This window comes from Aulonocara stuartgranti, assembly GCF_965226115.1.
Source record: "Aulonocara stuartgranti genome assembly, chromosome: 23".
Taxonomy (NCBI): Eukaryota; Metazoa; Chordata; class Actinopteri; order Cichliformes; family Cichlidae; genus Aulonocara; species Aulonocara stuartgranti.
This window is the reverse complement of record NC_138958.1, coordinates 45,237,970-45,259,717: the sequence shown is the minus strand read 5'-3', so window position 1 is coordinate 45,259,717 and position 21,748 is coordinate 45,237,970. Positions and strand designations below refer to the sequence as shown.

General features: G+C 41.6%; 1 protein-coding gene and 1 long non-coding RNA gene across 3 annotated transcripts in view; one reads left to right on the top strand and one right to left on the bottom strand.

The window, feature by feature from the left end:
- The window catches only part of LOC309701482 (uncharacterized protein), a 2,150,955-nt gene that overhangs the window by 1,482,389 nt on the left and 646,818 nt on the right, over positions 1-21,748 (bottom strand). The gene's annotated exons all lie outside the window — the stretch shown is intronic.
- LOC309701556 lies at positions 4,563-10,810 on the top strand. Of its 2 annotated transcripts, XR_014275095.1 has the most exons (7): positions 4,563-6,066; positions 6,145-6,489; positions 7,744-8,190; positions 9,349-9,479; positions 9,734-9,841; positions 9,947-10,068; positions 10,211-10,810. It is a non-coding gene; the product is annotated as an uncharacterized lncRNA (long non-coding RNA). The 2 variants fall into 2 exon arrangements; XR_014275096.1 differs by lacking the exons at positions 9,947-10,068; positions 10,211-10,810 and having other exon boundaries at positions 9,354-9,479; positions 9,734-9,940.

Sequence of the window (21,748 nt, the reverse complement as noted above, 5' to 3'; positions counted from 1 at the left end):
ATCATTTTCAGATCACCGCGGACTTTCGCTACTCAGGTTAAACGTGATATATAAGTCCAGGGCCGTGCAGAGACGTTTAAAGGGGCGGGTGCTCAAAGTTAAAAAGGGGCACATTGAACCAGGCTGAATAACAACAACACACATTCATCAACAATCTAATATGGAAAGGGCAGGGCTGTGTTGATCTGAGACTGTAGACATTAAAAAGTCCACAGGAGAGATGGTAGCTGATTAAACAAGTGTCATGAGATAATAACAAAATGCAAAGATTGGTGACAGCGCTTGGAACCATAAGGCAACAAAAAACTGTGAGAAACAAATTAGGCTCTGCCTGTGAATCACTCTTTGCTTCTCTTCTTCCTTCCATCCCATCATTTCATACATCACTCTCCACTTGCTGTCTATCTGAGAACAAGGCACAACTTGCTATTGCAATAAACTATAATCTAATTATCCACACCTAACAACTCTTGCACTTAATCTATAATAAAATGATGACAGAAAAATGTTATAGCACTGCCTTTAGTAGCCTCACACAGCTCCTACTGTTTCCTCCTCATGTCCTTACCAGCCATGTCTGCACAATGTTATATCATGAGTAATATTTTTTTAAATCCAGCTAAATAAAACACACACATGCACACACAGTGACATTTTAGACCTTCTTCAGAATACTGTATATACTATGGGCATCATGGTGCTGATCCAGAATCCTTACATTATTATTCATTACTAGAGCTACAATAATAAAGCAATGAGGAGGGGGAAGTAATAAATATGAAATAATGTATTTATGATGATTGCATTTGTTTCACTATCCACTCTGTGCAGGGCAAAGCTTATTACATTTTTAAACTGTAGAGATACAATCATTTTACTGCTGTAAAATCCAAATTTTGTCTTATTTAAAATATAAATCTAATATAATCTGCTTCTTAATGTATGTTCTTTAAAATACAGCGTGTGTTTTTTAATATATTATAATTATAATAATTATTATGTGGACATGCATATTAGATCGTTTTTTAGTGAAATATAATCCCCTCAGAAAGGCAGGAAATGCTCTGTAACTTACTTTAAAACTAAATATGTTCACTAAAACGGTGACAGAGCTACAGACCCATGACAGCCTTACCCAGTGAGCCAGCAGCTATGACCAGCACTACTTGTGCAGTTAATAAAAGGACAGGTAATGTTTGTCGCGCTGTTGCACACGGAGCACGCTCGTTTGTTTCAGTTCGTCAGTTGCAACAAGACAACTTACCAACGTGTACGTAATAAGCTAATACTCCTGGGTGCTACACACTACAGTGTACGCTGTACAGCTACTTACTGGGTTTGTCGCATCAGTCTGTGTCTCTGAGTTAACTTGTGTTTCTCCTACAGCTCCGGACCGCAAAAGATGCGCGTGCTCTTTGTGAGCTCGTTCCCGGCTCGTAACCAGCGCGTTCTGCCGTCGAGGGCGATCATTGGTTAAATGTGATCATGTGACTGATGCAAGCCAGATCCTTTTATTTAGCAAAACTATGATTAATAGTTAAATATTATTGTTGAGGGGCACAGACAGGACTCCGCACGCACACACACATAAAATAAATAAATAAATAAATAAATAAAAAAAATTTAAAAGTTGCCTCAACAAAAGGGCACTTTGGGCACTCATCAGGAAAGGGGCGGGTGCTCAAGCCCCTCTAGCCCCCCCTCTGCACGTCCCTGCTCTTGAGTGAGCAGTGATGATTGAGCAGTCCGTTTTATTTTGCAGATTCAAGCTGCTCTTCAAAATTTTCACCACCAGATGTCACCGGAGAGGACTGTGTTGAAAAGCTTCGAGTAATGAACAGTTTTTCAATACAAGCTTCAGTGCTTCGGAAAGCTTCATTTGCCCCTCACTACTTCCAGCATATCCAACCTTCTGAGGACCCAGCCCACGTACACCGCGAAGGCCGGGTCTTCGGGAGGATGCAGCCGATGAATTTGGACGTTTAGTTTTAAAGACGTCGTGATAAGGGCGGGTCTTACTGTGAACCTGCGCGCTCATTGGCTAATAACTTGAGATTGACAAGTCGTTATCCAATGAGCGCGCGGCTTCTCCCAACATAAAGTAGTTTCCTTTGAAAAACCAAAGTCTGATTATTTTTGCCTCCACTGACGGAGCCTGTTGTTCCCGCCACAGAGACACAGTAATGTCAGAGCGGTGTTAACACTCAGCTGCCTCAGCACAGCTCTCACTCTCCTCCTGCTCTCTCAGCTAAACTCACTTCCTCTCTACTTACAGGAAACCAGCGCTCAGAGGAGCCGACCGACCTCACGTTTCACCCACAGACACGAATAGCGTGGAATTATTTTATGTCATAAGAAGAAACATATTCATGTTAACACTCGCCTGCCTCAGCTCCACCTTCCTCCTCCTGCTGCTCTGAACGGAGGATCAACACTTTCACTTTCACTGCTCCTCCCTAAACACAGAGGATGCTGGGACTTGTAGTTTTTACCTTGTGTGATATGTCTGTGAAGGTTCTCAGTCATCCAGGTCATCGTAGTCAAAGGAGCTTGCAATGAAAAGCGTCTGGACTTCGCATGACAAGGTGGGGCCAGGTTTCACAATGAACTCACCCGAAACTCTGGCTGATTGGGTCCCACACCCAATTTCACACCTTGGCTCAGGTGATTAGAGGATCATCAGGGGGTCCTTTTGTCCCTCTGTGGGGGGATACTCCCACTAGGGTTATATCTGGGACTCTCCACCATTTGACCTTAGAACTGAAGAAGCTTCTCGGATGAGAGGTGAAACGTCTTCAAGCAACTTAAAGAAGTCCAGACGCTTTTCTTTGCAAGCTCCTTTGACTACCTTGTGTGATATTTATGGCTGTGACACTAAATCACAGCATGAAAACTTCCTGCAAACATGTCACAGGCGATAAAAGTTTCACATTAAAGGTGAAGTTATTTTTCTGTCTCATGTTCAATAAACAGTGAGCTGGGAAAACTGAAGAACAGACTTCAGACGTTCCCTGCAGAGTTTCTGCTGCTCGGTCGTCTGCATGTTGCTGAGACTGAGCTGATGATGAAGCTGTGACGGGTTTATGGCACGTTTGGTTCTGGAGAAGAGTTTTACTGCCGGTGCAGGTGAAATGATCAGAGGTTACAGCCTCTGGTTAAAGTGGAGGCAGCGATCAGGACGGCTGAGCAGCAGAGGTCTCGAGGGTCCTAAAGTGTAAAAGCATCAGTGTCAGTAACACAAAGATCACAGAATGGGATCATCCACACAACACTAACATCTAAATCCACGGCAGGAACTCTTCCAGTGTCCTGAAAAATCTGTGTGCACGATGCTGAGATTAAAATCTGTCTGCTCATCTTAATGCAATATTTACTAAAGTCTGGTAGAAGTTTTACTGATTTCCAGTCCACTTAGCAGACGTGTGGATAGGTGGTGGGTTGTAGAGCAGACTGAAAGCTTTAAGTTCATCCTCTGATTAAAAACTCAGACCCACAGATACAGGAAGTATAACGCTGGTGTAAGAAAGGAAACAGCAACACGGCAGCCATCTTTTTCCTCCCATGCTGACCAGTGTCCCAGCAGAAGCTGGGGTTTGTTAGATCCTGTTCGATCCAGAGGAAACAGGCTAAAAGAGTCGATCAGGGGGGATCATGGTTTTATTATGTGCTCGTTATGATTGAAGCTCTGGTTGTGTGTTAGAGACAGAACCTGCAGATTCCTCCACTCTGCCTCCTCCTCTGCAGGAATCAGCCTCTTGGCTGGTTTTATTTACCAACGTGAATAAAATCATCAAACTAATCCAAGTTCATTGTGAAATGCCTGAAAATGGAGGAATAAATCTGTCAGTTACCGTATAAAGTTTGAGTTTGTCAGTGTTTTACACGGAGACGGTCGTCAGATGTTGAATGTTTAGCATGAAAGTTCCACATCTGGAGAAACCTTCAAGATTAAAGCCAGTGAAAAGTGAAGAGTTTCTGCAGCAGCCGCACTTCCTGCAAATCTGTTCTTTCAAAATAAAGTGAAGAGTCTAAAATTATATTCACGACAGGTTTAAAGGTGAAGGTGGTCACATGGTTTTAGTGGAATGCCTACGTGGGCGCGTCTGAGTGATTTTGATTCAGATTCGTGCAGCGTGGAGCAGTAAACACTTGTTTTTGTTCATCTGGACTCATGAAGGATTCCAGTTAGCACATTTCCAGCCAATGAAACGTAACTACAGATGAAGACAAACACATTTAAGCTGCCTGACTCTCGAGTGTGCACAGCAAAATCTCCAGTGTTAAATTAACACTGGAGAGTGTCTATATGGGTCCACACCTCTGAGTGTTAAATACAACACTGTTGAGTGTTAAATTAACACTTTTGACAGTGTTATATGTTTAAAAGTAACCTAGTCAGTTTTGAAGATTAACAAGATAAGAGATAAGATAAGATAAGATAGAACTTTATTAATCCCTCGGGTGGGTTCCTCTGGGAAATTCGATTTCCAAAAAAAGCACAGCAACGACCGAAGTTACAGTTACAGAATTGTTATATATATATAAATATATATACACACACACACACACACACACACACACACACACACACATATATATAAATACAGAAACAAATATAAATAAAATATACAAAGGGGATAAATAGAATAAATAGGAATAAAAAATAAAAATACAAGTGAATTGCACATTTCAAGTCTTGAGTCTATTGCACTGTTGACTATTTACAAAAAGTATTGCACAAGGTATTGTACAGTGAGGTGAAGAGGCACTACAGCTTAGTTGTTCCCCCCTCCTTTGTCCTCCTGTTTCCTGTTTCCCCTCCCTCTCCCCTCCAGAGAGGAGTTAAACAGTCTGATGGCGTGTGGGACAAAGGAGTTTTTAAGTCTGTTAGTTCTTGTCTTTGGGAGAAGCAACCTGTCACTGAACAGACTCTTCTGGTTGTTAATGGCCGTGTGCAGAGGATGCCTGGCATTGTCCATAATGTCCATCAGTTTCTTTAATGTCCTTTTCTCTGCCACTGTCACCAGAGTGTCCAGCTTCATGCCGACCACAGAGCTAGCCCTCCTGATCAATTTCTCCAGCCTGGAGAAATGGCTAACACTGAGCAGTGCTGATTTTCTAACACTGGAAAATAACTCAAAATGTTAGAAATATTCTACACCCCCCCCCTCCCACTGTGAACATGAATTGAATATTCAGAAGACATTTGTTTAAATAGTTCTACAAATCGGAGCTGTTGGTGTGTCCTTGGATTGTGTGGTAATAATATTAGAGCCTGCAATCTTTCTTACTGAATCTCTACTATGAGTCATGTTACCTGAGATTAATTCTATGTTTACCTGTCAGCCTGGACGAATGTGCTGTGTGAAGGAAATTAAATTAAATCAGATCTGAACTGCATACAGTTAAGGAACCTGTTCATATTTGATTGAAATATGAACCAGTGATTTTTTTTGATTGCTGATTCCAAGAGAGTCTTTGTGGAAATCCTGTTTGGCTTTTTGTTATTTTAATTGTCTTTTTCTGTTTTCCAGAACAGTTCTCCACAGTCGCTGTCCACATGGGTCAGTGGGACCAAGAAGCACTCTGCTAATGTGGGACTCTGACCAGCAACATCCAGCAAGACCCAGACAGCGTTTTCTATCTCCCAGCTGGAGTTTTTGTTTGTCTGTGACTAGGGATGGGTATCGAAAACCGGTTCTTGTGGAGAACCGGTTCCCACTGTTTCAATTCCTTGGAACTGTTTGCCATTTTTGCAAACGATTCCCTTATCAATTCCAGTCGCCCCGAATGACGTCACCACATTGCGGAGCATCATTTACCTGGCAGGAAACACGGCGCCTAAGCGGCTCAAACGCTCAAAAGTTTGATTATACTTTACGAGAACGGATGACAACAGGGGAACTTGCAATACTTGCAAAGTGGATATTTCATTTAAGGGAGGAAACACTACGAATATGCAAAAGCATTTGCTCACAAAAGACGCGATGACCTTAAATGAATCTCGTGAATCTCAACCCAGCAGCAGCAGTAACGTTTGCACGTCCTCTCCCGTTAATGCGGCAGGTAAATAATCAACTAACAGTGCATATTATGTTAGCGCGATCTGCCTTATTACAAAACCTGCTATTACTGTGCATTTAGGTGACCATGATGAGAGAGACAGACAGAGTCTGGCTGGCTCAGGTGCTGGCAGTTGTTGCTGCAGTCTACCGGTGTCCTTTCAGGCCAGGATAGACGAAGCAGTGACTAAGTTTGTGGTAAAAGGTTTGCACCCATTTGCCACAGCAGATGCCCCTGATTTTCGGTAAGTGAATGTGTTTAATTGTAGGCAGGGTGTAATGGAGGAGGTCACTTTAAGAGGGATGGACTTGACCTCCTGACTATGAATGATGTAGATGATAAGGTGCTGACTCTATGAATCCACAATCTCAACAGGGTTGTCCGATAAGAACAGATGGCGTATCCACAAAATCCACTGCCACTCAGGTATCTGCCGTTCACTCATTTATTTAGCAAGAATCCGAAGCACACATCCATAATGTGAGTGAGGGGATTTAACAGGCTGTAAAATGCTATATGCCGTGTGGTGAGTGATGGTGTGGTTTCTGTTGGAAAGAACATAAAAGTCTTCCATAATTATGTGAACAGAGTGAATTAAATGTGTAATACAACAATACAAACAATACTGGATAGTGGAACATTCAACCAAAATAAGGGAGTGTCAACAAATGCTAATTTTACTATTTACATAAATCCTAACTAGGCACTTTACATCAGAGCTAACATGAGAAATTAGTGACGGTCCCTTAATGACCGCACGGCAGAGGCTGCTTCGCAGTAAACGGCAGTAACAATCGGTAAACAAAGTATGCGCCAAGGATTAAACAAGGGAGGATAATGGCCGCAGCAAAGAACAAACACGATAAAACACAGAAACTTACAGTCTCATGGACGCACACCGCTAACAGCATTAGAAGGAACGAAAATCCACACGGTGAGTAAACTCTGCTGACTCTTCCCACCTGCAGCTCCGACCGAACTCTCTGCGTCGACGTGTGCGTAGTGATGAGGTAGAATTGTGTCTTCTGATTGGCGAAGAGAATGGGTTGCCTCACCGCTCATTGGCTAAACGGCAGCAGTATGCTGATATCTTACTCCGCAGATGTGGCTCCGTTCATGAGTTCTGCGAACTGGCTGGCCTTTTGTACACAGGGACATTACTGGATATTCTTGTGTAATTGCTACAGATTCATTTATGTTATACTTTGTTATTGCTACAGAAGAATATTTATTTTATTATTTTACATTTACAATTTCTTTTCCTGGGGACCCTGTGACACCCCATTGAAGAGCCGTAGGCTGGATCTCTTAAGATCTCACTGCTGTGTTTGTAAGGCCATGTTACTCCTAAATTTATATCTTGTTCAAAGAGAAGCTATAAAACAAAGTTCTAAGCTAATCGACCTTAGTGTTCTTCTTTTTTAAAAAGAATAGATAAAGAATCGAATCGTTAAACAGAATCGAAAATGGAATCAAATCGTGAAAATCTTATCAATACCCACCCCTATCTGTGACTGGAGAGTCAGATTTTTGTTGAGCTTCACACTTGCAGAGGTAAGTCAGTTTGCAGAGATCCCTCCCACCCTGGCTTTTATGTCCTAGATTTCTTATCTGAAACAGTAATATTTCAGTGACTGCTGCTTATACCACGCGTTAATACACGCTACTGATCCCTGATAGGAGAATCATCAATTTTGGCAACAAAGAAGCCTGGTGGATGTTTGTTTACAGTCTGATGATGGGACATCATGCTCTGCATCTTCAAAGTTTGCCTCCTCATTATTATTCATACCCAGTAATGTGAAGTATGCTCATATCTACTATAACTGAACCAACCTGGTGCTCTTCATTTATGGAGGCTGTTGAGTCTGAATGTTGTGTATCTCGTGTTCTCTGGGCTTTGTCCTCAGTCTTTTCGCAGGATCAGAAAACAAAACCAGGAGGCGCGTAAATGTTTCTTCTCCATGATGTTTCTTCAAATGTTTCTTCTGGATGATGATAAGACTGTGACACGGGATGCCACCTTTGGTCTTGTGATGAAGCAAAGGTCAGGAAGAAGTGGGATTAACTGGTACCCACATCTGAGAAGGATGTACAGGGGCACCTGCAGCCAAATCCAAGCTTCAGGTTAGTTATAGTTGCAGAACGCTATAGACTGAGACAGCTGAGGCATCAAATGTTTGATTAAACGGATGAACAAGAGAAGTTTCTTCCCCATAATTATCACTTCTTTGTCACGGCGGGGTGCGCCGGTGTGTAATGGAAACAGGACCCAAAAGCAGATGAGGACGAGGAGTTGAAGGTTGAACAGAAAAAGTGATCCTTTATTAGATGACGGCAGAAGTAAACCAGGAAACCAAAGTAAACTGACAAGACACTAAGAAACAAAATACTAAACGGTACTGAGACCAAAAACTATAACTATGACTGAGGTGGAAATAAACAGGCTAAGACTATGACTAACGTGGAAATAACAGACAAAAACTAGACCTATGACTGAGGTGAGGTAAACAGACGACCCGACAATGACATGCAGAAAACAGAGGGCTTAAATACATACATGAGGTGATCAGGGGAAGTGGAGACACATGGGGGAAACAGCTGACTGACATAAACCTAAATGACAGGACCAGGAGGAGGAAAGCTAAATACAATGAACAAAGAACACATGACACTGTCAGAATAAAACGGGAAATACTAAAACTAGACATGACAACACAACTTAACAGACCTAATACGTGAAGAATAATACAAGAACCCAAAACATAGAAAACCAAGGGAACAATAATAAATAACAGCTTAAACTAAAGCTAGATAGGAAATGACACAAAACTAATCACATATCAAAATGAGACAAATACAAAAATGAACTCAGAGCGCTGGGTCAGAGACCCAGCCTGTGACATTCTTAAAATCTGTAGCAACTTCAAGTCTGTCAGCGTGCTGAGCATGCTCAGAATGTGACAATATATTTTTGTTCAATATTTAATTTCTTTCAGTTGCAATTGTTAAATGAAAAAAAAATAAAAAATATATTCTTATAATTTAGCAAACTAATTTATCAAAAAAAATATACATATATCTGTATTCGTTTTAATAAATGAATTTGACACCTGTATTGAAAATACCATATTGTATTCATACAGAATCAGTTTGGTATCATTGTTTGTCTGATTGTTGAAACTAAGAGCTGCTTTGATCTGTTAAGATCTAAAGTATCCAAAGTTGAGCTCTGATGTTTCTTCACCCCTGTGTGTGTGATATGTGATTCCTACATGCTGGCAGAGCAGAGCGGCAGTTTGTGCTCACAGATGGTGACGGTGTGGAGAGACGGTGGTGTTTCCTCAGAAGAACCAGCAGAGTCACTTGCTGACTGATGTTCGTCTGCACTGCACAGAGGAAATCAGCTGACCGAGGTTTGTCCAGTGACGTGTTATGAAATGTATATTTTGGTTTTATGCTTACAGTTATGATTTTCTTGACAGAGGCTCTGCAGAGGTTAGACAAAGCAGAGAAAACATGTGCTTTACATTTTACTGTGATTTATTGAGATATTTGTTGCCTGATGTTCAGCAGGAATGGAGAAATAGAATCAAAGGGAGATGTTTTTGCTGTTTTTGTAATGATGTAAGTAAATCTTCAATATTATTTATTTGCTTGGTTATATTAGGAGTGTTTCTGAGTGAGGGCGGAGGAGTCATCATCCAGGTAAAGTGACGTGGATCAGTGGATACACTTGTCTCCCCTTTAAAGGAGACGATCCAAGTCATCCTTAAATGTTAGTGCTTTCAAATACACAAACATTTTTAAAGGACAAAAATGAACATCCAACTTTGACTGTAACACAAAATAAATCTTTGCATGTGTGTTTTCAAACTCTCAGATGGGCAGCATGTCAGTCTTGGACTGTGTAACCTGCCGGAGCAGCACTGAATGACCACCACACACGAGCATGTTCCTGCAACATTCAGCATCTGATCCTTCATCTGTGTGCTTCTGCTTTTGGTAAGTAGAGTTACCCAACTCCAGTAACTCTAAACACATGCCATCCATTTCTGACGGCCTGGTTACTTCCTGTCAGTTACTTTAGAAACCATGTGGTCACCTGACCTAACACTGTTTCTTCTTCTTCCCCTTAATGTTCAAGTGTCACGTGTCAAACAGCTGGAGAGGAAACTACACCAGTGTACTGGGATGTTTCAGCAACACGTGCCAGATGCTGTTCCTTCACGGTGACATCACCAGAGACAGCCCCACCCACCTCAGGACCTCGCCATTGATCATGATGATTATAATGATGACAGCGAGCGGAACTAAGACTGTAAAAATCCACGACCAGAATGTTTCTTTCTAATTATTAATGAATACTGAGAGCCTCTTTCTGTGTTTTGTCTGTTTTGGGGTTGTTTTTTTTACCTCATTTGTTACTAACAAAGTTCACAAACTCACACAGTTTACATTCTGTATGTTTCCATCTTTACCAGCCACACTCTAACTGCATTTAAGAAAATAATCCTTAGAAATCGTCGTTTTTCTCTTTTGTAATTGATGATAATTCAGTGAATATACTGCGCTGCTTCCTTTTATTGCATCACACATTGCTTTAAGTTTTTCAGTGTCCAGTTATTTTTTACTGCTGTTTGAATTCTCTGTATGTTTGACCCTGTAGACTGTTTGATGGACTGCTTGTCTTCCTGTTTGTTACCGCCGCCTGTTTTTTAATAAAGATTTGGATTTCTGACTTCAACACAGCCTCTGCGTGTCCTCCCTTTGTGTCCTCTTCCTCTGTGAATGTGTTGCATGTGTCACAGATTCCTTTTATTAACAGCTTTCCCACAGTGAGTTGCATCAGCATTCATTCACAGCACATTTCAGAAGGATTCAGATTAATACAGTGATCTTACAGTCAGAATGATCCTGACAGAGTGCCACTGTAAATGATCTTTCATCAGGTCAATTTCAAAGTTCAGTATTTCAAAGCAGGAGTTATGAAGACTCATGCTGGTATTAGGACTAATAATATGTACTTACAAAGTCAAAGTTTTTTAATTATGCTAGAATATTGGAAGACAATCAACTTTTAGTGTTTTACGCATATTAATTATTCTGAAATAGAGACGGTGACCCTAACTGTACAGAAGCACTAAACAACTGACACTCTAACAGACATCATTGGCCTGAGCTGTCATGCACAGTGAGTCTGATCCTTTGCTGTGAGAGTCTGACAAGCATGTTTCTGGTCAGTTTGGAAGAAATAATATCACAATGTTGATCTTTTTTCCAATATTCCTTCTCTTTTACAACATAAACTGTGATCAAAGCTACTTATGTTCACAGCATGTAATAATACTGACAGTCCAGGGCATTGTGGTCTGTTGAGCTAGGGTTAGGGTTAGCAATTCAGACATATGTAATCAATATTAAACGTCTCTGACGTGGGCCACTGTCCGCAGTGTTGGGAAATCCATACCAGGCTGGAACGAGTCAAGGTAGGTGAGCATCCACGAGAAGACACAGCAGATGCATCCCACTGACAGGACCAGGAGACTCCAGAAACCGAGCATCTTCTCTTCAGTGCCATCCTCTCCTGTCACCCTCTCTGCCCGCAGCTCTTTGAATATGGGGTAGATAAGGGCGCAGAGAAACCCTTATTACTAATTTGTATTATAATTCAGTTTTCATGAAATATTCATATTCAGTATCGGTCCTTTTATATTAATAACCACGTATCCACCCAGGCTCATGGTGGGGCAGGGCTCTGTCCTGGGATGCTTGAGTACAAGGTAATGTACATCCTGACCAGGTATCCAGTCTGTCAGAATTGTTTTCAATATTTGGTTCAAAAACATGAGTGACAACAAAAATCCAACTAGGATTCTTGCATATGATGAATGAAGTCTGTCTTTGACTGTATTGTCCAGCTGATCCATCAAACCCCCAGCAGGTGAACCTTATTCATGACATAACACGGCAACAATGTAAAAAATGAAACAGCAACAGTCTAAATGTAAAGTGCATTCTAAACTCCTCTTCAATAAATCATATGCAAAGAGTCATTCAGGACTGTAAAACGTGAACTACAGAACCCAGAGTCTTCATCATTAAATCTCTGGTTGCTTCATTTTTCTATCCTATATCAGATACTTTAAGGTTAGGTTAGGTGAAGTTGCATTCTCATGGTGAGGCAAAGTGTTTTATGTGTGTGTGCGTGTCATGAACGGCTATAAAAGGCCTATAATTAAAGAACAAAGTGGGGTTTGAGTTCGAGTTGCGGCAGACTGTCACTACTTGTAAATGGAACGCAGCCTTCCTGTGGCGGACAGCTAATAACAGGAATCGGACGCGGTCCACCCAAGTCCACAGCAACCACCATAGCAACCGCCTAGCATGACCTTAAAAACATATTCGGTCTTCATAACTATCAAAAACATGAAATGATTTGCAAAGTGTGAAAGTGTTACAGCTGCAGAGAGCTATGGCGGTATCTTTGGAAGCTGTTTACATAGCTAATAATATACGATGTAACCATGGAGACAGTCAGTCACGTGAGCTAGCGGCGCATGTTTACTACAGTGAATAAGGTGATTGCGTGCACAGCGTCCACACGCTGCAGAGGGTAAAGACATTACTTCAATATTGTTTTATATTGATGTATATTTGCCTTCTGTTGACCATCACCTCAGGTTCACCATCACAGTTTCAGCAGACAGATGCACACTGTCTAAATATGAACACATTCAAAAACTCATGTCTCAGAAATAAGCACAGCTGTTCATGTTTGTCATTAGAGTTTTATTTGTAAGAAAATTATGAGCTTCATATTGTGCATCAAATAAAAGAACATTTCACAACTCTAAGTCAACAGAAACAGGAAACAGAAATGTCTCTAATGTAGACGTGTACAGTGTAGTGTAAGCATTAAAAGATCATAAAGGAAACACTAACATTCATGTGAAACTAATTGTAATAAAAAAAATGAACAGGTGGTTTATAGATGTAAAAGAAAGAATCTGAAAACAACACTTTTTTGGTCTAAGTGATCAAAGTAGAAAACAGAACTGATGTTCAAGAACAAACCGTAGCTGCACTAATATTACATATCTCCATTGTTGTGGTGAACAGACATGTTGCTTTTAAAACCACATGCAGTGTGTGACCGTGACTGTTCACTGAGACCATGAACGCCACTTCGCTGAAGCCTTCGCCTTCTTCTTCTTCTTCTAAATTAGAAGAAGAAGGAGCACGAGCTGCTTTGATCTACTGAAAGGAAAAAGCAGAACATCTGAGCTGAAACCATTAAGACAGGAACAATCATTCAATGCAGTGTCTCAGGTGGCTTAGCCTGTTACAACTGTTGATACAAGCTACACACACACACAGCCTTATGGGTACAGTAGTCTCCTGCTACACCTCCTTTTAGCTAAAGACATACTTCATAATGACTCACTCAGCTCACAAGAACAGGAATGCAGAGCATTATCAAACGTTAAAATGATACACATCTCTCACTTGTTCACTTACATTTAAACGAAACACATAATTGTAAACATCTCTAACAGCCTAAGCCAGCTTTGAATAGGGCCTGAATGGATAACTTCAGAGAATTACACATCCAATCTTACACGAGGTCTCACCGCTCGACCAGATCTGGTAACAGTCCCTGTTGGTGTGAGGTGGCTCCTATTTCTCCTTAGAAAACCTGTCTGTCTCTACCACATAAGATCTGGGAGCACTGGCAGGTCCAACTACTGCTCCAGTGGTTCCTTCAGTAGTAATCCACACCTTCTGTCCTGACTCTATGTCTGCGGTTGTAGTGTTTTGCCTGCTCACGCCTCCCCTCCTCATCCTTCTCGCGAAAAGCCTGTAGGTCGGGCCACTTTGGCACCAGCTTCGCAGCAGCTTGTGGCAGAGAGGTACGCAGGTGTCTCCCCATGAGCAACTGTGCCGGTGAGAGCCCATGTTCCAGTGGGGTGGCCCTGCACGCTAGCAGTGCTCTGCTGTAGTCACAGTCCTCTCAAGTCTTTAATGGTACGATCAGCGCGTTCTGCCTCCCCGTTGGCTTGGGGGTACCTGGGGCTGCTCGTTTCATGTGTGAACTGGTACTCTTTAGCAAAGTGCTTGAACTGTTCTGATGAAACTTGCGGCCTGTTGTCCGATACCACAGTCTCGGCAACTGCATGTCTTGCAAAGGCCTCTTTTATAGCATTAATAGTGACCTCTGCTGTTGTGTCTCTCAGTTCACCAAGTACCACGACCAGATTTGGTGTGTGGTAGTAACAGGCAAATGAACTTTTGTTTTTTAATGATTTGAATATATATGAATGCTTGTGCATAAATACACAAACAATACACATATGCTTTCATGCTTTCAATTGTGTAATTTACGTGATCTAGGTCAGCGGTCTCCAACCTTTTTTGCACCACCGACCGGTTTATGCCCGACAATATTTTCACGGACCGGCCTTTAAGGTGTCACGGATAAATACAACAAAATAAAACTAGTACCGAAAAAAGAAGATTTATTCATAACACACGTGAAAAGACCCAGGAAAACCGAGTTAATGATAAAAACGATAACAAAATAACGCTGAAAAGCAATAAAACCCCTGAAAACCAGACATTTCACACCTGAGCCTCAACTCTCGCGGCCCGGTACCAAACGACTCACGGACCGGTACCTGTCCGAGGCCCGGGGGTTGGGGACCGCTGTTCTAGGTAGCTCTGTTTTGGAAGTTCAGTTCAAGCTAGAAATGTGCTTTGGAGTTTGTACGTGTTTTGTCTCTAGGGGCCACCACATATATTTCTATTTACATCCAGGTGACAGCAATCCATGGATGGTTTCGACATGCAAGAGGATATTTTCCCCGGTGCCCAGCGGGAGAAGACACTGCTTGCGATGTCGATGAGGTCCTGTGGCCAGACCCCAACAGACGGCGGGATCCATGAGCCCACGTATGCACAATTGTCATGATTTTTTGTGTGTACAGTATAGTGTTTTTTCTATTACTGTATTATGTTTGTGTTTTGCTTTATCTGAATTGATGGTGCTGCAGTGGACAATATTGAGTAGGCCTATTTGCTTTTTTTGGTTGTTTGTGTCTCCTGAAAATGTGCCTTCAGAATAAACAATGACAATGAAAGACTGCAGTGTTTTATATGAAGTAGACTAGTGTGTCCCCCTGATCTGATCTGCATGTGATGCAAGTATGTGTCATTTTGTCAACAGAGTTACATCTTGACAGAGGAATGTTAGGTTTTGACAGCAGAGTTTCAGTTTGGCACAGATGTGAATGGTATATTTTGATGTGTCATGTTTACTTGTGTTTAGAGTTTTGGCACAATGAGCGACGTTTTGCAAAATGTGTTCAAGCAACGGGCAAAAACTGTAACATGTTTTTCACCAAAGATTTCAGCAATTATAAAAATTCAACTCAAGCTATTCAGCTATTAGCATTCACACTGCATTTTCTACAGGAAGTACATTTTATATACCAGTTTCAGTTCAAAGTGCATTAAAAATAGTAAATAATTATTAAAAATAATACCATCAATATGTTACTGCACTACACTTACTGGACTTGTGGAAGTATTTTGAGAACCATAAGAGATTCTTACAAATGTTTGAAAGAAAAAAAATCTTTAACATAGCTGGAGACTCGTGTAGAAATATGAATGAGTTTATAAAGTTTCTGTCATGGTGTGCTGTGACAGGCAGGTAGTAGGACCCAAACACAGGACTCTTACGTGGAATGAAACTTGAATCGGCAGCTTTTATTACTGGAAACTCAGGTGGACTCAAGAAACTACAAACTAAGAAACAAGAACTAGGAAAACAAATCAGGAACTATGAACAAGAATCAAGTAAAGAACACGGAGGAGAAAAAACACCCAGCCCACTGAAAACTAAAGAAACCCCCCAAAACATGAAGAACAATCATTAAGGAACATATTTACATATTTAGAGTTACTGCAACACCAACACTGGGTCACAGCTTCAGTGTCAGTCGGTGACTTTTGGTCTGCAACAGCAGCAGAACAGACTTCTCAGTCTTTTGAAGAAGCCCTTTTTCTTCTTCTTGCTCTGACGGTCTTCGGACTTCATGCTGGCTTCAGGTTCTGGAAAAGGTTCCTCAAAGGGAACATCAGGAACCGGCCCAATTTCAGAACAAGATCCGTTGATCATATGATCTTCACCTTCAACACAGGATTTGGACTCGCCATAGGGTTCCTCACAGGGAGCGTCGGGCTCTGCAACACTTTCTGACAGAGCTCCTTCGATCGTAAGGTCTCGAGTACTCAGACTGGATGCCCTTTCAGAAAGAAGTTCCTCACAGGGAGCGTCGGGCTCTGCAACACTTTCTGACAGAGCTTCTTCGGCTGGTGGAACATTTGCCACTGAAAGGCCGTCAGAGGAGCGCTCACCATTTGTGCTCTTCACATCAGGACTTGAAGGGGGCTCAAAGATTTCACATATCCGGATCCTTGCTACATCAGCAATGGTCTTCAGCAACAGGGGTGCAAAGTTTGCAACTTGGATAGACAGAATTTCTTCAGGAAATTTCTGTCTAATCTCCGTCAGGATGCTGTCGACCAGATCGTCTCGGATAGAGCGGGTGAAGACGGCCTGTGTTTCCATCGCCGTGAGGCTCTTGGAGACACGATCTAAAGTGGCCTTGGTGACACTGGTGGAGAGGATACTTAGACTCTGGGAGGCCATGTTTAGGAGGGGACGAGGAGGAAGCTCCCAGAAGCCCTGGAGAACGCAGGGAACTACCTCGACCACTACCTCCTGCGCGGTGAGCAGTTTGCTGTTAGGCTGTTCCTGCTGCTTCTTTTTCAGGATTTCAACGTAATCCTTCACCGCGCTGAGGAGTTTAGGTGCTCTGTAGAAAAACATGATAAGAGTTATCTGTTAAACATATTCAAAGCATCATTTAAATATTGAAACACTGTAGCTGGACTGTTAACCCTGTAACCACCTTTGTAGCATACATGAGTTTCTGAGACCTCGATCTCATCAACATGATCAATACTTGCTATAATTTCTAAATGTTGTGGACAAAACTCTTTTTTAGTCTAAAGTTAACATTGTCGTTAACAAAAAGTTGCCAAAAACACCCAGTGTATCAAATGTGATACAAAAAATAAATACACAATAAAAGTAAATCATACACAACATGACATAGCAAAGAACTCATGTGTGGCTTTTGTTTAAAGGGTTGATAAACATCTCAGTTCCAAAGAATCTGAATTTTCTGGCTGTTTTTTGATGGGTTGGGTCTTACAGGGTTAATAACTGTATGTTACATGTGACTCACTGAAATTTAGGAGGTACGGCCTCTGGGAACTGAAGAAGCAACCTGGCTTCAAATTCAACGTCCCTCATTTTATTGCTGACGTTCACCGCCCACACCTGAAACAGAAAACACATTTACAGTGCGCTTATGTGTAAAGGTTATGTGCACGTAATGAAAAAAAAGTCTTGTGGGTTTTCTCGTCTTACCAGCCTTAGAAGAGGTTTGGCTTCCTCTTCGTCAAAATCCTCTAACTCAAACTCCCACAGCCTTCAAAAGAAAGCAAAGCAGAGGTTTTCTCTCAGCACTTACACGTCATCACAAACAGACTTTCAGGTGTGACAGTAACTCACTGCTCTCTGAGCGTCTCCCTGCTCTTCTCCACCAAAAGATCTCTCAGATCTTCAGCAGTGAGGTTCGGTGGAATTAGATCTTCCTGCTGAAGTCTGAGAAACTCCGTCATTATCGCAACCTAAAAGTAAAGGAGACATTTAATCACCACCACTCTCAGGTCCTCAGAAATGACCTGATATTTTCTGTCAGCTTTGGTTTGCATGAATCTGGGTCTAACCTGAGCCTTGTAGCCCGGAAGATACCAGCAGATCTTTACAGCTGTTTCATAAATCGGTGTGTTGAACAACACCTGTCAAAGAAATAGCAATTTAGTCATTGTTACTTAAAATGATTCTCAGTTTGTCAACTTTTAAAACGACATCAAATTCTTCAAATTACTGAAATGCAGTAAAAGCAAAAGCGTCACATACCCTGATAGGCTTATAGATTCCTTGACTCTTTTCCATTTAAACGTGTTCAAATCAAAGTCAGGAAGAAAAACGTCAACTGCTCTCCAATGATGGCGTACGGGGGATCTGGACCTGAAAATGCTCTCAGCTCGGTGGTCTCGCACAGATGAGCTCTTTTGACAGTCTGATGTTTATTTATGAATGCAGAATTTCTTGAGCAGTCACCATGGAAACTTGATGCAGCTTCATGTTGTTAAATTAAAAGTAAACACTGTGTATTTTGCACTACACTCCACTAAACGTATCATATAAGTAAATAAAGTGTGGGTTAGGTCCCTCCTGTGGAAAGAGCCACACAAACCGATGGATCAGAAAAGACAAAGTCAGCTACAGCATGCCTTTTCATATTATGTGCCTGCTTATCTCCATTTCTTTACAGTAGATGGGAACTTTTGCAGTAAAGCAATGGCTTACAAACAGTGGACTGTGGACTAATGCAGACATCTGAAGCCTGACAGCAGCTGGTATATACACAGCTTTGGACAAACTGGCCCTTTAAACAGCCCAGAGGAAGAAGAGACCTCTGCGTTATCAGTGCAGCCTAAAGCACAATAATAATAATACTATTAATATGATTTTTAGAGCAATAATGCCCCAAATAATGAAGTCATTAATTACACATCCGTCATGCTTCACAGGAGGTCAGGAGTGACCGATGAACGTGATGCTACATTAGAGTCTGTCCTATGAGTTCAGCAGGAGGAGGTGAACCCACAGCTGGGACCAGTTCTCTAGTGGGTCCAGTATCATACTTGTGTTCATCCTGGTCTGAACCTGGTCAGAAGAACTGACTTCACTTTTGAAAATTCAATACTTATAAAAGGTAACCCCAAACAGTCTACAACGGCTGTTTTCTGTCCACCGAAGCAAATTTGATTGACGAGGTTTTTGTACCTTCACTTCTCCAAAAAGCAAATAAAGAGATTAAACAAAGATTTACTGAACGACCGTCAGAATTCCCAGAGCTAACGTAGATCGCTTTATGCTCTTGAGTCAGGAGGGATAAGAAAAGTGACTGCAAACATTGTGGAACGATTCATAGCGTTTGATTGCTTGTGTGAATGTATTAAACAGGAAACCAGGAGCTGCAGAAACCCAGTAATGCTGAAGACGCATGCGTGTGCGTTTATTACAGGTTTTTCTGAATGCTTAAACCCTAACTGTGATTCTTACAGCACAATTCCTAAAACTATTGATACTTATAGCAAAACCACTCACTGAGTGTGCAAAACTAAAAGCACAAACACTGCTTTGCACTCAGTTTGCCATTTTGTAACACACACTTTGCAAACCTGTAGCTACAATCCACTGCACAGCACTCTTTTTGCAGAACTGTAAACACAACTCACTGCTTTGCACTCAATTTCCAAATGATCAACGCACTCCTAGCAAAACTATACACATTTATGGCCATTATTTACACTATTTTGTCAACTGTCTGGCACACTGCCACATGTGAAAGCTTTTTTAGATAATTAGTTCACTTTGCAATCAGCCTAAGCACTATGATACAGGTAAGCTCTGTGTGTGGAGTACAATGGAGGGAGCAGGAAGAGTGAGAGGAGGCCGAGGAAGAGGACGTGGAGGTGAAGAAGTAGGATGAAGAGGACGACAAGGACAAGGAGGAGCAAGAGGAGGACGAGGAGGGGGGAGAGGACGGGTAAGAAGAGTAAGAAATAGAATTGCTGATGACATCAGAGCTACAATAGTGGACCATGTCATCAACCGTGGAGTGACCCTGAGGGAAGCTGACCAACGGTTTTTTTGGTTTTTCTCAAACTTAAGTAACTGAAACCTTTCATTGAACTACAGCAGAAACAGATTGGAAATGCCAAGTTATTCTAACACTAGTGGACTTGTTAAACAAAACATTTGTTTCACTTCTTTCTCAACATGCAGCACCATTAAGAACAGTGGACCAGCATAGTTGGTCTGCATGAGCACACTTACTGCAACAGTTGTACATGCTGAAACTGGTTGCTGGCAGCTGATGTGAAGAAATGTCTGGACACATCAAAAGTTTTCTTTTTCATTTTTTCCCTCCCTTGGATAACATACACATGGCAAATAAAAACATGTAACTAGGGTGACGTGAAGTGTGTATCATCAGGTTTAACTAAAATATAATGAGGCTGTCCATCTGTGAAGTAATTGTTCCTTCAAAAACCACTGTGACAACAGATTTTATTTCATTCATTTGATGGTTTTCTATTCTGTATACTGGAACTTTTTAATAGCCCCCCTGTCCACACATCCTTGACATGAGACTTTCTGCAGAGTTGCACATGATGAATGCACACAAAACTTAAAGTGTTGCTGTCATATTTTTTTGGATGTGGTTTGTTGTCATAATCAAGAACGTGTCTTATTTTTTTATTTGTTTTGTTGCTGATCGGCCATTGGACTGCTGAGCCTGCAGTGAACAGCCAGTCACTGACTCTTGATGCTAGAGCAAGGACAACTGAGCTCTCTCTCTCTCTCTCTCTCTCTCTTTTAAATAAATAATACGTTCGAGCTGTTTATGTTTTTGACTTGTTATGGACTATGACTGGCAATGGGAGGGCTGGCGGACTCATATTATGGAGGTGGAGGGTAGACACATTTTGTGTGCAAGAGACCACATACTACAGTGGTGATTGACACAGACTTCAATGGACATTTAGGTGAAGGGAACAGAGGTTATGAGGTGTTGGGTAGGTGTGGTGTTTAGGAGAGAAATCTAGAAAGACAGATGTGGGGCAGATTTTCCAAGTGGAAATGGCCGTGGTGCACACATACTTCAAGAACAGGGAGGAACTTGTAGAAATATATGAAAGTGGAGGAAGCTGCACACAGGGCAACTAAATATTATGCAGAAGGTGAAATCAAAAAGACAGGAGACAAGGAGGTGTCAGGGAGAATGCAGCTATGCAGCATCAAATGGTAGTTTGAAGGATGAGTTTGGACATCAAGAAGAGGAAGTGAGTGAAGGCAGAGACATGCAGGAGTATAAACAGGCTCTGGGTAGTAGGGAAGACTTACCAGATGGCTGGGATAGTACAGCTTTATTGAGATAAACTGCCAAGAAGGGGTTTGACGTCTTCTCTGCACAGAAGTGATTTTGAAAGTATTTGAAGGAAGAGATTTACAAAGAAAAAGAAGTGTAGTTAGCGAAATGAAGAAAATAGACCAAGAGACTGGGAGGCTAGGCATGTAGCAGAAAGAGGTGACAAAGGAAAAGGCTCAGTGCCACGTATGTGAAGCTGGACCCCAAGGAAATGAGGGAATGAGACTTGCTAGGCAGAGAGTGAGTTTGAATGGATGTTCAAACCCAAAAGAAAGATATATTCACATAACATAGATTGAAAGAAGCTGCAGGTGGCACAGCAGCTTTAATGTCTTCCAGACAGGAAGTTTTGGAAAGAAATATCATCATTTCCCAGATTTTACTATCTTAGTGTTCTGTAACAAAATCACTGTTGTGCGCATGGTGTTAGAGATGATGATGATTACAAAAAAACTTAATGTGCTAGTCGTGCTTTTCTTGAGGGATTTGTCCTTCGACCAGTTTTCATGTCATTGGAATCATTTGTATTCACTGATTCTGGC